At 41.8% G+C, this 15967-nt stretch overlaps 1 long non-coding RNA gene across 1 annotated transcript in view; it reads left to right on the top strand.

Moving 5' to 3' along the window:
• LOC129050594 (uncharacterized) overlaps positions 1-14044 on the top strand; it is a 33077-nt gene extending 19033 nt beyond the window's left edge. Inside the window, exons 4-6 of the long non-coding RNA XR_008514273.1 lie at positions 7521-7663; positions 8186-8261; positions 13740-14044. This is a non-coding gene — a long non-coding RNA (uncharacterized LOC129050594). The remainder of the gene's footprint in view (positions 1-7520; positions 7664-8185; positions 8262-13739) is intronic.
• Positions 14045-15967: the final 1923 nt, after the last annotated feature.

Below are 15967 nucleotides of genomic sequence, written 5' to 3'. Positions count from 1 at the left end.
TGGATGAAGCCAGAGGAGGCATGCAGGGGCTGCCTGGATTCTCCAATCCTGAGGGCAGTCGGACGTCTGTGAGCTCATTCCGTCTTGCCGTCTCCCCTGGGGCATCGCTGCGGTGGCCTGACCTCATTGGCTGTAAATTAAGGCCTCTCCATTTTTTGCAAACCTCCTGATCACTGCCCAGGTAGTGGGGCTCTGACAAGGTGTGTGAGAACTTTCCCAGGTTGGCCCCCCAGGAGACGGGCTGGGTGGAAATACCACTCTGCATGGACTGAATAGAGTGAGATCTGAGACAGGCAGGACATGTTTTCTACATCGAGTGGAATTTCAAAGAGATTCCAGAAATAATCATGGCAAGACAGATCCATGCTTGAAGAGTCTTGAGCTGTGAGGACTGTTTCCCAAACAAAGACTGTGAAGGCAGGACAATTAAGTAGAATGGGGACTCAGAGGGCCTTGCTTTAATTTATTTTTCTGGGGGAAAGCACAGGATGGATAGGATTACCAAGATCACAGGGAGCAGAAGATGATGTCACTGGGTGAACAGAGAGACTTCTGGTGGGGGATGGGCTCACCCAGTTCTCGGCCACCCCACAGCTTCCCGCTGGAGGTGAGGGGAGCCGATGACTTGGCAGGCACAAAGCAGGACTATGTCCTCAGAGAAGCCTCGCTGTGTGACTCGGGGCTAGAAACTGGGGCACAGTCTGTTAGCACACAGACAGCAGACACTTCTGTTCCTGCCCCAGCTTCCTTCTTGTGGTAGCTCTACAAGGCAGCTCACTTGTTCTGGGCCAACGTGCATCTCAGCTGGAGTTGGGGAGGGTGGGCACCTATCTACTCTTCTGCCTGTCCCTGTTAGATTCGCAGAGGAGCAGGGCTCTGCCCGGCTGCAGGGCCCTGACCACTGCTGTGGGTCCGAGCGCCTGGCTTAGATTTGGACTGGGTTTGGGGGCATCAACATCAGGGAGCATTGAGGCCTCTCTGGACCTCTATGAGCCTCTTACAGTTGATCTTGAGTGACAGCATGCAATCCCAAAGCTCTTGTGGCCTGAAGAGGAGAATGCATTCAGCAACGTTGTTGAGCTTTACTGATGAGATTTCTCAGGTTCCAGCCCACCCAGGAGGTAGCTGGGAGGAGTGAGAGTTGGGGATGATTTCCACTGATTTTCAGATGCCTGTTGAGAAGACGATACGGTTTTTCTCCTTTAATACATTAATGTGATGAAGTGTGTGCATTGACTTTCTAATAGTAAATCACTCTTGTATTCCAGGATTAAAAAAAGATAATACTTAACATGTAATGTTAACATTTTATGACTTAATCAAAACATTGAAAACAACTGGAACTATCAAGCTTAGCATGAAGACATTAATCTTTACCGTTCTGATTCCGAGTCAGGCACAACTCCTTCACATTTTAAAATGTCTGAAAATGGGACGCAACAATAGATGATATTTCATTCATCAGTAACAGTTTTTTTTCCCTCTTGAGGTGCATTGTACAACCAATGTCATACAGTACTTATCGCTCAGATTTTGGTTAAATCAATATTCTTTATTTTGACTTTAAAAATTCAAAGCTGAGCCATATAGTAGACGGGATTACATCTCCTGTTTTGTGCAATCTTTGTTCCTTGTGTTAAGAATCATTCTGTCATATTATTTGCTTTGTTTTTTATATGCCTAAGCTAATTCCATTTTAAACACTCCAAAAAATCCATTTAACTCCATTCGGTGCAAATGTATTAGGTAAGGTGCTGTTTTCTTTATTTTTTCATCTGGACCAGTGGCAGGCTGGTATATGTTTAACAACTGCCTCTCCAAAAGAAAACACATGCATTTATATGCATATAAGTTTACTATAAGTGTCACTGACATAAAGGACAGGTAGCACACTACTTACAATTAACAATAAAAACTCTTTATTGTAACTTCTATATGATGAACGGTTTCTCACAGAATGCTTTCATTGATTATTGTCAAACTCTTATAACCATAGTGAATGAGTGTAGTTCTGTTTTAAATTTTTTATGTTATTTTTAATTTTTAGTGACAGGGTCTCCCTCTGTTGCCCAGGCTGGAGTGCAGTGATGTGATCTTATCGCCAGGAACTCCTGGGCTCAAGCAATCTTCCCGCCTCAGCTTACTGAGTAGGTGGGACTACAGGCATGCACCACCATGCCTGGCTAATTTTTGAATTTTTCCATAGAGACGAAGTCTCGCTTGCTGCCCAGGCTGGTTTCCATCTCCTGGCCTCAAGTGATTGATCCTCCTGCCTCAGCCTCCCAAGTGTAGCAATTATAGGTGTGAGCTGCCATGCCTGGCCTGGAGTGCAGTTCTTACATATTAGTTATTTAGTATTTTCACTTTTGTTAATGTATAAGACACAAGTGCAACAACAAGAATTTTTTTGAACTTCATTTTGTTCATCAATGATGTGAGTATAATTTCTTTGCTGCATCGCGTGTTCGTTTTTGAGTACCGAAAGACTATTTTCATGTTTTTATTCCTGCTATTCACAACGTAATGACTTCAGACTTGACCCATGTAAAGTCTAATCTGCATTAACAATGTCTTCATTAGTTTCTTAAGTATAGACCATCAGAACAATAAATCAAGCCCTGATTTGAAGCTTTTGGTGGTTTCTGTGGCGTAAATACTTCTACCCAGGCCAGTATCAAGCTACTAATGTGACATTGCTGAACACAGAGTTGGCAAGGGGTGCGTTGTACTCTACCATGAAAACACAATAAATGCACTCCTGAACTTAAAATAAAAGTTGAAAAAAAGAAAAAACAAAAAGAAACCACAGGTGTTAAAATGCAAAAAAAATACAATAAATGTAAATTACAAGAACACAGATACCAGTAAAATGTAGTATAATGAGATATAGATGAATTTGGAATATTTATCATCTTTATTTCTAATATGATTAAACTTTTTATAATTTACTTTTTAAATAATGGCTGTGTTTAACAACTGGCTTACAAAATTCCCAAATATTTAACAATTGGCTCCAATGGGCTGACACCAGTACCACCACGTGATAGAGCCCTCCCACCTAGAGTCCCTCCTCCTCCTGTACCCGTCTTCACAGATCATTCTCTAGGCCTGCTGCACAGCTGTTGACCTCAGAGTTCTCTTGGTCGTGATTCTAAAAATCCCCTTTACCTTTTGCTGCATTGGATTCCATTTTCTAGAGCCCACATCTTCCTCTTTCTTGGCTTACTCCCTTATTTTTAGGGAGCACATCCTTTAGTAGATCCCTGAGAAAAGGGAAATGGAATTTTTCTTGTCAGATCATCTAGGCACATGTTGAATGAAATTCACTGGCCTGATGTGTTTACCACTTGGTTGAGATATGCTTCATTACCATAGTTAGAAACCATCGCTCACTCTTTTCTCATTTTTTTAATCATTTGTTCAGTATGCATTGTGAATCTACTATGCTTCATTATTATTATCCTGTTGATTATAACAATAAAAATTCTTTTGCTACTTAAAGTCTTTCATGTGGAACATTATGCTTTTCAAGTCTTTGGCTTTGATATTTTTACCTTACAGATTCCATCATCAAACAGCTGTCATTCAAAGCTTGTTCAGCTTCATGTTCTTTCCTGCCTGGTCTCAAATGCCACACTTCACTTGCCATTAGTGTGATAGCATCTTTAAAGACAATGCTAAAGTCTGACTTTGCATGTGGCTTGTGTGGTGACTTCTAAAATGCATTTAGGTGAGACAAAGCGTTATTTATTTTCCCAGTATTCCTGATTTGTGCCCTAATTTCTTCAACCCAAACAACGAAAGCATGAGATATGATGACAGTAGAGGGACTTCTCACTGTAAAATTATAGAATTCTGTTTTATGAATAATCTTTGAGTGACTTTATCCAGGGAAATCTGTAAAGATGAAGAATGGAGGAGGAGAGTGAAGGAGAAAAGAAAGAAAAAGGAAATAGTAGAGGGCAGTTGAAAAAATCAGCAGCAGCCACTTGCTTGACTGGAATCTGAAATAAAAAGAGTCCCTCAAACTAGCATGCTCTTAAAATGAGTTAAAGAAATTCTAATGGATTTTCAACAATTATAAAAAAAAAAATCTACATTTCAGAAAATCCAGCCTGGGCCTATGATCTGTTTATTTACTGATCTGGGATCCTTGAGAGGCCTTTAAAAATGTCAGCCTGGGCCAGGGGCAGTGGCTTATGCCTGTAATCCCAGCACTTTGGGTGGCCGAGGCGGATGGATCACGAGGTCAGGAGATCGAGACCATCCTGGCTAACATGGTGAAACCCCGTCTCTACTAAAAATACAAAAAAAAAAAAAATTAGGCAGGCGAGATGGCGGGTGCCTGTAGTCTCAGCTACTCGGCAGGCTGAGGCAGGAGAATGGCGTGAACCCGGGAGGTGGAGATCACATCACTGCACTCCAGCCTGGGAGACAGAGCGAGACTCTGTCTCAAAAAAAAAAAAGTCAGCCTGTTGGAGAGCATCCTTAGGAGATATTCCAGAAGTGTTCAGACTGCCTGGGAATTTTGTACCAGTCACCTGTGCTTCTAGGGGTTGATACTACCCCTGAGAAAGAAGCCAGGTAGGAAGGACGAATTCCTTGAGGGCATTTGGCTCTGTGTCCCATGAGGCTGGCACTCTAGTGGGGGTGGTCCAAAGAGACCTGAAAATTGGCAGTTCCCCGAGCCCTGATCCCTTACTCCCCACCAATCCCTTCCTGTTGAACCAACCATCAGGGCATGCCTGTGTGCCATGGGGCTGATCCCTTTCTGACCCCTTATCCCATGGGTGCTCAGGGGTCCTCTATCCAACCCAGCATAGTGTCACCTGGGTTGTGCTTTTTCCTGCTCTCTTTCTTGACCACTGGGCTCTCCTAATTCTGCATCCATCATCCCTGCTTCCTGTACTGTTTTAAAGCACCCTGGATCTCAGACTAGCTCCCATGGACAAAAGCTGTGACTGGATCCGTCTGGAGCTTCACACTGGCTGGGCACGTGTTGAGGGTGGTTGCATTGCTCCTGGAGGAGAAGGCCCCACACTCATCCTCTCTCCTCTCTGTTGCTCTGACTGCACTCCCAAACGGTGAGGCTCAGCTGTGGGATGTGCTCCGTTTCTACTGCCGCTTCTGAAGTCAACCACAGGAACTAGAGGGTGTGGGCTGCCACAGGGGATGCGTGCCAGAGGGACATGGGGGTTGCCCAGGGTGTTCAGAAGTGGACAATGCCAGAAGGTGAGAGTAGAAGGCTCAAAGCTGAGAAACCAGGTTGTCCTTGGGCCTGCATGCTGGGCACAAACAAGGCTGGCACAGGAACAGGGAGAGGAGAAGAAGGTGGGAACACGTGCTATGCACATGCTGAGATGGTTGCAGTAGCCACAGTCTCTCCCAAATCCCTGGGGGAGCCACCTGGCTTTGCAGCCCAGGGTTGGGATGAACAGATTGGCCCCTGTCCTCCAAGAGTGCCTGTGATCAGGACACCAGGGCAAGGATTTTGGGGGTCCATTACCCCCGGCTAGGACCTGTTCCTGCTGTGATCCTTTCCCTCCTATAAACACACCTCCTCCACAGGAGAAAAGCCCACTCTTCCACTCCTGGGCTCCAGGGGCAGACCTTGGGCTGTAGAATTAATGTGGCAGTTTTCCTCACGCTGTGATGCTTACAGAGGCTTTGAGCCATGACGTGAACCTCTGATTTTTATCTAACTGTTCACATGTGGATGTTTTAGCTCCTCCCTCACTTCCCCCACATTGCAGCACCATGCCTCTTCCAGGGGCCTCTCAACAAGTGTTCTCCTTTAGGGCTGGCATGCATGTGCCCAACTTGCTCACTGAACAGACTACCTTGGCCTGCTCAGCTACTCACTCTTGACACCTTCATCAAGCACTGGTGCTCTGCTCAGCCACTCACTCTTGATACCTTCATCAAGCACTGGTGCTCTGCTCAGCTACTCACTCTTGACACCTTCATCAAGCACTGGTGCTCTGCTCAGCTACTCACTCTTGACACCTTCATCAAGCACTGGTGCTCTGCTCAGCCACTCACTCTTGACACCTTCATCAAGCACTGGTGCTCTGCTCAGCCACTCATTCTTGACACCTTCATCAAGCACTGGTGCTCTGCTTAGCTACTCATTCTTGACACCTTCATCAAGCACTGGTGCTCTGCTCAGCCACTCATTCTTGATACCTTCATCAAGCACTGGTGCTCTGCTTAGCTACTCATTCTTGATACCTTCATCAAGCACTGGTGCTCTGCTCAGCCACTCACTCTTGATACCTTCATCAAGCACTGGTGCTCTGCTCAGCTACTCACTCTTGACACCTTCATCAAGCACTGGTGCTCTGCTCAGCCACTCACTCTTGACACCTTCATCAAGCACTGGTGCTCTGCTCAGCCACTCACTCTTGATACCTTCATCAAGCACTGGTGCTCTGCTTAGCTACTCATTCTTGACACCTTCATCAAGCACTGGTGCTCTGCTTAGCTACTCATTCTTGACACCTTCATCAAGCACTGGTGCTCTGCTCAGCCACTCACTCTTGATACCTTCATCAAGCACTGGTGCTCTGCTCAGCTACTCATTCTTGACACCTTCATCAAGCACTGGTGCTCTGCTTAGCTACTCATTCTTGACACCTTCATCAAGCACTGGTGCTCTGCTCAGCCCAGGGTCCCACAGCTCCTGTGTCCACACATGAGTATGCACATGTCCGTTCTCCCAGCATGTGCTGCCTGTCTGCCCAGGAGGTGGCTGACAGGGCAATCTTCCCACTAGGGTTCTGGCCAGGACAGACGAGGGGCTGCCCCACGATCCGGGTCCCTGGCAGTTAAGAGGCTCCTCGTCTTGCCTCGATGGCCCCAGGAGACAATCCCGAAAAGACCACAGTTAGAAATCAGGACATTTCCCAGGGTTTGGCTGCCAGGTTTATCCATGGCCATCTGATTACATATTTTAAATCATTACAACGGTAAATTATCCATGTTACCAGCCTGGTGCTGGAATTCACTTTTTTATTGATGGAAACGCTGCAGTTTTACATTAGTTATAAGGGGAATTCAAGGTTGCTTATGAGAGGTTTTGCCCACACGAAAAAGTTTAAGAGTTATTCATGTCCCAAAAATGAGGGACTTGGATGGGCTGGTTGTTTCCCAAAAATCAGTGATTTGGCTTGATTTGCTATTAATCAATTTTCCTCACTTCTTTTGAATTTGATCTTTATCTAGTGAGAAGTAAGTAAGTGGACAAAGTTAGTGAGCAGAATCAAGAAGCAACTGGAAAATTCCCACCAAAATAAGGAGATTTTCTTTTTAAAGTCCCCCCACTTCTGCTTTCTTTCATATATAAGACGAAAATTCTAGTTATGAAAGAGAAGCTGAAGGATGGCTAGAGATTATCCAGATTTTAATGGTGATTTTTAAAAAAAGATTACTATCTTAATTTTATTCTGCACCAGAGAAGGACATATTTTCTACTGTTGTCTGCCTGTCATAACCTAACTTTTTTTTCTCTAATTGTTTAGATGGTGTGAGATCCTCTATAGTCTCATACAACCTAAGCCAGAAGCAGGAACCTTCTACATAACCACGAATCCTCAGGTGATTCCTTTTGAGAATTCTGGGGGATGGACAGAGGAAAAGAAAGCAAATTTCCACAACCAAAGAGGTGAGTGGATGAGGAAGGTGAGTGGGAGGAAGGGATCCCAGAGTGCCTAATCCTGAACTCACGTCATCAGAAGAGGTGTATCAGCCGGAAGGCTGTAGGCATTTCCTCAGTGGAAACAGGGAGGTTCCTGATAAATCAGCCTAGAGGTCAACAAATCTGAGCTTTTTGAATAACAGGATTTAAATTCAGCAGACTTTTGGATGTCTGATATGAAACAATTGGGGAATTAACTTCTAAATTCAACAACTAAAATAAAAAGATGAGGTGATAAAAGATTACCTACAGCAACAGTTTCCTCTGTGAGAAAATATAATTATGAGAGTCTCAGATGATCTTTCCTTTGTAAAACAAATACTTTATTACCTAGGTGTGAGTTTTCAGCTCTGGGATGAAGGTACAGATGGAGAAAAACTGCAGGCACCTGCATTTGTAATGATTTGGGGAGTTTGTTTTATCAACTGCTCACAGGATTGAAATAGCACCTCTGGGACTGATTTGCTTTCCTAATTTCTGGCTTTGCAGTCTCCAGATATTGAAGGAAGAATGGCAAGACAGTTCTGTGGTACAGCTGTGCAGTTTAGGGGACAGAAGTCATAAGGTAAGGACACTGCTGTTGACTTTCCACCTTGACCCCTCCCCTTCCTGGGACAGTGTGAGGCAGAGGCAGAGTGCAGACAGGCTACGGCATAGAATACCACCCAAGTTTTCAGAATGGCCTCAAGGTAGCACACAAATGAAGCAGACTGGACCTGCATGCTAAGCCTGCTAAAAGGAAAATTTAAATAGGACCTGTCTCATAACACAATACTCAGGATTATTTTTAAAATGATTTGTTATATAAAGGAGCAGGAAAATTACAACTTGAAAGAACAATCAACAGATGCTAACACTGAGATGAATTCAAATTTCATCTGATGATTCAGATGAAATTTTCTGACAAAGATTTTAAAGCAACCATCATAAAACTGCTCCAATAAGGAGTTAGGAACACTCTTGAAATATGTTAAAATCTTCATTTAAAAAGATACAAAATAACTAAATAGACATCACAGATAAAATGATATAACTACATGGAAGTAATAGAACCAAAAAATGTAATAACCAAAATTAAAAACTTACTGAATGTGCTTAATAGCAAAGAAGAGATAATAGAGGAAAGAACTTCTGAATTTGAAGGCAGATGTATAGAAATGATCCAGTTTGGACAACATACAAAAAATACACTGAAAAAGGAAGAACAGAGCCTGAGGGAACTGTGAAATAATAACAAAAGAAATCTAGTATGTGCATCATCACAGTCCCAGTAAGGGAGGAGAAAGGGAGTGGGATTGAAAAATATTTGAAGAAATAATGCCTAAAATCCCCCCAAATTTGGCAAAAGGCATAAACCTACAGATTCAAGAGCAGAGTGAACCCCAAATAGGATAACTCAAGAAACCCATGCCCAGACATATCATAATCAAACTTCTGGAAACTATGGACATAGAAAAAGCACCTAGAAAGAAATAACGTATTACCTAAAAAGAAACAATAATTCTAGTAACAGTGGACTTATCATCAGAAATCATGGAGTCCAGAAGGAAGTGGTACATGTTTCAAGTGCTGAAAGGAAAACAAACCATTAACTGTCAACTCAGGATTCTATATCCAGCAAAAATATCCTTCAGGAAGGAAGAGAGGATAAGAGCATTCTCAGATAAAGGAGAATTTGTTACCAGCAGACCTACCCTAGAAGAATGACTAAAGGAAGTTCTTCAAACAGAAAGAAAATAACAGAAAAAAACTTTGAATGTGAGGAAGGAAGAAATAACAATGAAATGGGTAAAAATGGAGTTAAGTAAAATAGACTATCCCTTCACTCTTTAGTTTTTTGTTTGTTTGCTTGTTTTGTTTTGTTGTTCTTTTTAAGACAGAGTCTCACTCTGTCACCCAGGCTAGAGTCCAGTGGTGCCATCTCGGCTCACTGCAAGCTCCACCTCCCAGGTTCACACCATTCTCCTGCCTCAGCCTCCCAAGTAGCTGGGACTACAGGCGCCTGCCACCAGGCCTGGCTAATTTTTTTGTATTTTTTAGTAGAAATGGGGTTTCACTGTGTTAGCCAGGATGGTCTCGATCTCCTGACCTCGTGATCCACCTGCCTTGGCCTCCCAAAGTGCTGGGATTACAGGCGCGAGCCACCGTGACCGGCCTAGTTTTTTAAATAAAGTTTGATGGTTGAAGCAAAATGTTTGTAAAAACCCACATCATTTAATGTAGTGCTCAGTGTATGTAGGGGAAACATTTAAGGAAATTGTATTATAAAGGAGTGGGGGGATGGTTAAAGGCACCTAAATGGAGATAAGATTTCTACATTTTATTTGAAGTGGTAAGATACTGACACCAGCAGACTGCAATAAGTTACATATGCATATTTTAATACCTACAGAAGCCACGAAAAAACTATAAAAGACATATACTTACAATATTTAAGATAAATAAAATAGCAGTCTAGAAAATGTTTAAGTAACTCACAAGAAAACAAAATATTAAAAACAGAAACAAACAACACAGAGAACAAAAAAATAAAATGGCAGACAGAAGAATAAAATGGCTAACATATTAACAATTTCATTAAATGTAAATGATCTAAATATGCCAGATATTGGCAGAGTGGATTAAAGATCATGACCAGACTATTTTCTGTCTATGAAGAACTTACTTCAAATTTAATAATATAGGTAATTTGAAAGTAAAAGAAGAGGCAGTAAGATGCCCATGGCCTGGGTGGGCAGGGGACAAGCTGAAGTTGGATGCTAAGTTAACAAATCAGAGATGTCACCAAGTTCAGAATCAATGTCAGAGAAGCAATTCTGAGCTCCCACTGTGAAGTGAGTGTTTAACAAATATGATTAATGTGGTTACTGCTGCCCCTACAAATTCATGCTATTACCACATTTCACTGATGATAAAACTATCACTCTGAGTTTTAAACCAAAACTTGCCTGAAACCAAGCTAATGAGTAAGGGACCAGGGGCATCTGCCAAGCACATCCAAATTTTTTTTTTATATTTCAGACTTAAAGCAGAACTGGAAGGCTTTAAGGAAGGAGAAGGGACAAAGTAAGGGGGCTTGTAGGTTGGAACAGCGAGTTCCAGCAAGGTTGTAGATTTCTAGGATGGCCTCATCCTAAAACTCTGAGCCTGAGCCCTGACCCCTAACTCTCACCCCACAGTGCTCACATTCAGGAGAAATCTTGAGTATTGATGATTTTAAGGGCTTTTTGTTTGAAAATTACATGTGGTAATGATATTGTGCATATAATTTTTAAAAAACAATTCTAACTTTTTGGATATATATATACTTCAGTATTTGCAGAAAAAATGGTATGATGTCTGGGATCTGCTTTGAAATAAGCCAATGTGTGTATGAATGTGCGTGTGTGGGTGGGGAGGACATCAAGGGTGTTATTGGAATAAAATTATAAATGATTTAATACTTGTTGAAGTTGGCAATTGGTACATGTGGGTCCATTTGGTCTCTCTGCTTTTGTGTATATTTGAAAATTTTCATGATAAAATTGTTTTTTTAAAAGCCACCAAAGATAACCTGGAAAGGAAAGAGAAGCCCTGTGCCTGAGGAAAGAAGGGAGGCCAGGCCAGGTTCCCTGGGTTAGGTGGGGGGATGGCGGAAGGATGTTGTTGATGAGCTGACTAGGCATGTGAATTTTGGGTGTGGCTGGACTTGAACCAGCAGTTTTCCCATTCTCTGGTGCAACGTTTGTCCACTTAGTCCAGAATGCCTGGAATCCCAGGCTCAAGCACAGCTGTGCCTGCCAGAGGGAGGCCCAGTAAAAGGACATTCCCTTTGAGGAACTGGTGATCCAAAATGGGTACCCCAAACCAAGTGGACATCAATGGGACAAGTCTGATCAATGCTAAACTGTATCCTTTTGTCCTTCATCCCCCCATCTTGCCTGAATCCACCTGGCACCTATATTCAAGCTTTTTATCTTTTCACATTCTGTTCCTGTTCTACCATTTTCCCAAAGCCATGTCTACTCCCAGCGGCTTTAGTAAAAGCACTATGCTTCCATGTTCTTAAAATGATTTCTGAGATACCTACCCACTAAGAAATTCCTCCTAAATATTTAGATATGGGGTGTTGAGTTCTACCACAATTCCTTCTTCACATATTCTTCCACCAAATACCTTGACCCATTTGCTTTTCATTACTGTAAAAATGTAAACTCCCAGTTTATTAATTGATATCTGTTTCTAATATTTCAATCTGGTGCAGTGTGGTCTGTGCTGATGTGTCAGCTGCAGGAAGCAGGCATGGTACTGGTTTTCTTAGCTTACTCTGTGTAGTTACTCAAGAAAAGGCTCACCGACAGGCACCTCTCAGATGCTTCAGGAGAGGAGGGCTGTCTTTGTGAAAGGAATAGTAAGAATGGTGAGGTGTCGTTTGTGCTCTCCCCTATCCCTGGCTGCCTCCACTTCCCACAGGCGTCTAGGACTGAGGCAGCGTTCGCTAGGACCTCTAAAATCCAACTGCTGTCTTTCTTGATGTCAAAACTTGTCAGTCCCATCTCCCCAGGATGCTCCTCCAGGTTAGAACAGCCAACCACTTGAACGGTGCTGGCTTAATGGGTTACTCAATTCTGACTAACATTTGCATTTTAATACTTTGGTCCAAAGGGTAAATATTATAGGCATTTGGAGCACCTTTGGAAGCTGCTGAAGGAGATATTCCAGAGTGTGGGTGGTTTCTAGCACCTTCATACCAGTCCATGTGGGCTGCTGCTAGAAGCTGGCACTGTGTTCAAATTATAAATCACCCAATAAACCATGACAAAGGAAAACACTGGCAAGTCACCTCCAGCTAGTTGATGAAGGCTTTATGAAGAGAAGATTCTTTCTTACCTGCGCATCAGGAATATGGGAGCCTCTTTGAGAAAGCTGGAGGGAACACCATCCCTGGACACAACTGGATTTGTCTACCATGTGCTGGCATGCATGGGGGCCTTTCACTTCGGGGTTCCATGATTTGGGACAGATTTCATGGTGGGCTCTGTTGAATAGGAAATATACTGTTGGAAATAAGACAGGACAGAAGCCTTCCAGCTCCATCATTCTGAGTTCTTCCTAGGTCCACACTGGGTTTTTTGAACTCCCAAATGCTGTATCACAGTGAACTCATTTGGAAAGGCAAAACTTCTTATCCTGAACTGTATGGGTCAAATACTTCCTTCAAGGCAGACTCAAATGCTGGGAGGATCCCTCCCTCTCTTCCTCTCCAATTTCGGCCTCCTGACGTTAGTGAAGCTTTTACTGGCCTAGACACTTTGGCCTTGGGCCCAGAAAGCATCATTGTGGACAGCCCAGACCTGAGGCTGATGGTCCAGATAATTGGACAATCTGGGCCCAGATACCAGTTTCCAAAACCAAAGAGATTTCTGTGTTGCTTGACCTATCATTTAAGCCAGACAGAAAAGCTTTGACATTTCTTCCCCATTCCCTCTTTTTAAACAATGTAAAATGCTGTTCCACATCTAATTGTACTGGAGAAATGCGACAACTATAATTTTAGGCCTCAAATGCCCACAAAAAGTTTTGTAAATCTTACAGACTCTATTCATCAATAAATTATGTGTATGATTAACTATTCTAAAATGGCTTTTTTCTTTTTTCTTCATTTAAAAAAATGTATAGCCCATTGACAATAGTTTTAAAATACTGAATTTATTTTAAAGATTTGAAACATATTTGGATAGATAAATATCTATATGTCTTAATATTTTAATTTACCTACAATAATTAACTTTTCTCATGAACAATTCTATGAATTTTTACATATGCATAGATTCTTGTAACCACCACCACATGTAGGATTCAAAACAAGTCCATTATCCCAAAGGATGTGTCCCTTGGGTTTTCCCTTTGTAGTCAAGCCCTCCTTCCACCCTTAACCCCTGACAATCACTTAATGTGTTCTCCATCACTAAGTTTTCTTTTCCAGAATGTCATATAAATGGAATCATACAACAGGAAACTTTAAGCATAACTTCTAACCACAATGCCTTTGCAATTCATCCAGGTCATTGTGTGTATCAAGAGTTTGTTCCGGCCGGACATGGTGGCTCACACCTATAATACCAGCACTTTGGGAGGCCGAGGTGGGTGGATCACCTGACGTCAGAAGTTAGAGACCAGCTGGCCAAAATGGTGAAACCCCATCTCCATAAAAAATACAAAAATCAGCCGGGTGTAATAGCACGTGCCTGTAATCCCAGCTACTCAGGAGGCTGAGGCAGGAGAACCTATTGAACCCAAGAGGCAGAGGTTGCAGTGAGCCAAGATCGCACCACTGCACTCCAGCCTGGGCAACAAGAGCAAGACTCTGTCTCAAAAAAAAAAAAAAAAAAAAAAAGAATTAGTTCCTTTTCATTGCTGAGTAGTTTTCTGTTGTATGGATATACAAGTTTGTTTGCCTATTTACCCATTGAGATATATTGGGATCATTTCCACTTCTCTGGCAATTATAAATCATGTTGCCATAAACATTCATGAACAGATTATTGTGTGAATGTAAGTTTTCATTTCTCTATAGTAAATACCTAGGAGTGTGATTGTTGGGTCACATTGTAAGTTTATGGTTAACTTTACAACAACTGCTCAACTATTTTCCAGAGTGATTGTACCATTTTGTATTCCCATCAACAAACGTATGCATGAGAGCTCCAGTTGCTCCTCATTCTCACCAACACTTGGTATTGTTGAGTTCTTTTTTTAAAATTTTGCCATTTTAATAGGCATGTAATGGTGTGTCATTGTAGCTTTAATATGCATTTCCTTAATAGCTAATGGTATTGAGAATCTGTTCATGAGTTTATTTGCTATCCATATATCTTTTTTGGTGAAGTGTCTGTTAAAAAATGTTTTGCTCCTTAAAGGTTTTCTTTGTTTTGTTTTGTTTTGTTTTTAAATTGAGTAGAGTACATTCTGGATACAAGTCCTTTGTCTCAGCAGTCCCCAACATTTTTGGCACCAGGGACCAGTTTTGTCAAAGATAATGTTTTCCATGGACTGACAGAGGAGATGGTTTCAGGATGACACTGTTCCACCTCAGATCATCAGGCATTAGATTCTTACCAGGAGCGTGCAACCTAGATCCCTTGCATGTGCAGTGCACAATGGGTTCCAAGCTCCTATGAGAATCTAATGCCACCGGTGATCTGACAGGAGCAGAGCTCAGATGGTAATGCTTGCTGGCCCGCCGCCCACCTCCTGCTGTGCAGCCCAGTTCCTAACAGGCTAGTTTTATGTTTTACATGTAGGTCTACAATTCTATTTGAGCAAATTTTTAAATATTATGTGGGGTGTAGGTTAAGGTTTATTTATTTATTTTTTACATATGGTATTCAGTTGTTCTAGTACCATTTAGAGAAAAGTTTGTTCTTTCTTCACCTAACTGCCTTTGCACCTTTGTCAAAATTCAGTTGGCCATATTTTTGTGAACCTATTTATTGAGTTTCTGTTCTGTTCCATGGATGCACATATCTATTCATTTGCCGGTATTACACTGTATTGACTACTGGAGTTTTATCATATGTTTTAAAATTAGGTAATATGAGTCCTTGAACTTTGTTCTTCTTTTTTAAAGATTTTGGCTATTCTAGTTCCTTAACCCATCCATACACATTTTAGAATAAATTGTCTATATGTACAAAGGATCTTGCTGATATTTTAATTGGGAATGTGCTAAATCTATAAATCAATTTTGGGATTTATTGACATCTTAAGTAAGCCTTCCAATCTGTGAACATGGTATGTCACTCTATTTGGATCTTCTTTGATCTCTTTCATTGGTGTTCTGGATTTTTCAGCATATAAAAGCTGCACATATTTTGACAAATTTACTTATACCTAAGTACTTCATTTTGAAGGCCATTGTAAATGCTTTTAAAACATCAGTTTCCAACTGTCCAGTGTTATTATAAAGAAATGCAATTGATTTTATATATTGATATTATGTTCTGTGACAGGAAAATAAAATATTGGGACCCAAAACTCACTATGCCAAAGGGAAAAGTTAAGTTTGGAAGTGAGTTACCCAAATAAAACCTGTCTTTTCTTTTTTTACTAAAAATATAACTACAGATAGAAGGCCATATGTCTCCACAGGTGGCCTCTCTCATCCTGATGATGTAAATTAACAGCTTATTTTCACTAGTACAGGAAAATAGGAGACTAGAAATCATCCCCCAACCCACCCTAAGATGAATACATATTTGACTTTTGCCTCTACTCTGTGTTTATCTTATG

This window comes from Pongo abelii, chromosome 16, assembly GCF_028885655.2.
Source record: "Pongo abelii isolate AG06213 chromosome 16, NHGRI_mPonAbe1-v2.0_pri, whole genome shotgun sequence".
Lineage (NCBI taxonomy): Eukaryota > Metazoa > Chordata > Mammalia > Primates > Hominidae > Pongo > Pongo abelii.
This window is presented reverse-complemented; position numbering and strand designations above follow the sequence as displayed.